Raw genomic sequence first — 2281 nt, 5'->3', positions numbered from 1 at the left:
CTCTCTCTCTCTCTCTCTCTCTCTCTCTCTCTCTCTCTGTGTGTGTGTGTGTGTGTGTGTGTGTGTGTGTGTGTGTGTGTATCACAGTGAATGTGTGGAGGTCAGAGGACAAATTTTAGGATCTGGTTCTCTCCTTCCTTCTACCATATGTGTTCAAGGCCAGCTTGGGTTATGTAGTGAATTCCAGGCCAGCCTCTCACTCACTGCAGAGTGAGACCATTTCAAAAAACAGCAATAGAATGACATCTATTGCTTTTCAGCTCCAAAGAGGCCTGACCATCTTCCGGCCAGGTGCTCTGTGAGACTTCTGTGTATCAGTGTCTGTCACTTAAGTAAACAGAGATCGAGTTGTCATCTCCTACATCTAAGAGATCCCTAGGAATACGCTTTGCATTGCACTTTGCTCATTAAGTGCTTATGAAATTGAACTATTAAAAAATGACAGCTTGAGAATTTCCTTGAGCCATGCTGGGGCTCAGCTGCCTGGATATAGGACATCGTGCTAACTGACAAGTTGTCCCCACTGAGCTCAACACGTCTGCAAGAAGACAGTCCTTTTTGTATTATTCTGAAATCTCTGATATATATTCTATTAAAAAATCAAGAGTCATTTCTCCAGAGCAATAAACATGTATTGCCTTGGCTATTAAAAATGAATAATTCAATATTCTATATCTTTTTCCAAATTTTCAGTAATCTTGGGGTCAACTTGCTATTGATTGATGAAATGAACGGTATTACTAGAAACCTACATATAAAATATTTACCAGCCAAAACCTGTGGACCGCAGTAGTCACAGGAGACTTGATTAAGATGCATGAAATTCTGCAAAATGAATTATAGATTCCAGCTAGCCCGCATAAAAGACACAAAATCCTGGTATTTTATTTGCAAGCTGTAAGGCTAGATTGGGCAGGGTGTGAGCTCCTGTAACTTCCACCCCAGCCATATGACCCTTGTTACTCGCTGTATGAGTCTTGCTCAGGTTATTCCTCTTCCATCTGCCTGTCCTCAGGGTCCACTGTGCTCGTGGTCTGTCTCCTCTCTCCACTTCCCTTTCTCCTTTTTCTCCTGGTCTCTCCCAAGACCTCTCACTCAATCCTCAAGTCCCGCCTTTCTCTCTCTACTGCCCAATCACAGCCAATTAGACTGGGGAGCAAGGTTTACAAAGCAAAGACTGGTATATGTGAGAATTTGCTCATCTGGAGGCAACCAGATCTTGGGGGCCCACTATTTAGCATTTGAATACATAGCAGCAACAGACCAAGCCCCAACAGATTTCTGTCTGTGTGGATTTTATACAGGCCAGGGCAGAGCTCCTGCTACAACCAGATGAGAGTTGACTCATGGGTAAAGTTGGCCACAATGGAAAGAGTCCATTTTGAAACTTCTTCTGGACTAGAATAAATTACAAACTCATCAGGGCTGAAACAAGAAATATCTTAAATACGAAGTTGAGTTTCCATACACAATAGAGGCTATTACCAGAGGCAAAACTTAAGAGTACATTGTTTCTTACAACGATTACCTTTTTGGATATGAAGAGCACACAAATGTGACATAAAGCCACACTGGACAGAGACTGCCGTTTACCACAGCGAGAAAAAGTTAGATGACCGTTTGATTGCTCCTGTGAAAGATCATTTTTCTCCGTTTTCTATTCTTTCCTTTTTCAGTTTTACTTTAGCTTTCCTCTCTCTCCCTTTCACGAGGGGTTTGGTGGCTCAGGCTCAGGCTGTCAGGTTTGCAGAATAAGCGCTTCTGCTCCTCTCAGTCATCTCACTGGCCCTCACGTGGTCATTTTTCACGTGGTCATTTGCTCAGTCAGTTGTGCACAGTACATTGACATGCAGAACCCAGACCGTTCGGCCCAAATAAATAGAAAATGTTAAGGACTGTCGAGATGGCTCAGTGGGTAAGGCAGGATGGCTCAGTGGGTAAGGGCACCTGTGAGGACCTAGCTTGAGACTTCATGGAAAGAGAGAACTGACTCCTGAAAACTACCCTCTGAATTCTGCAAGTGTTCGACAGCACATGCGCGCGCGCGCGCACACACACACACACACACACACGCACACACACTGCATTTAAAAAAAAAAAAAGCAACTAGAATGTGTTAGCTCTTCTCTATACCACTCAGCTCTGATGGGGAAAATGAGGAAATTAAGAAATGATATTGCCGGGCGTGGTGGCTCACGCCTTTAATCCCAGCACTCGGGAGGCAGAGGCAGGCAGATTTCTGAGTTCGAGACCAGCCTGGTCTACAGAGTGAGTTCCAGGA

The sequence above is a fragment of the Mus caroli genome, chromosome 3 (genome assembly GCF_900094665.2).
Source record: "Mus caroli chromosome 3, CAROLI_EIJ_v1.1, whole genome shotgun sequence".
NCBI classification, from domain to species: Eukaryota; Metazoa; Chordata; class Mammalia; order Rodentia; family Muridae; genus Mus; species Mus caroli.
Note: the sequence above shows the minus strand (reverse complement) of the source record.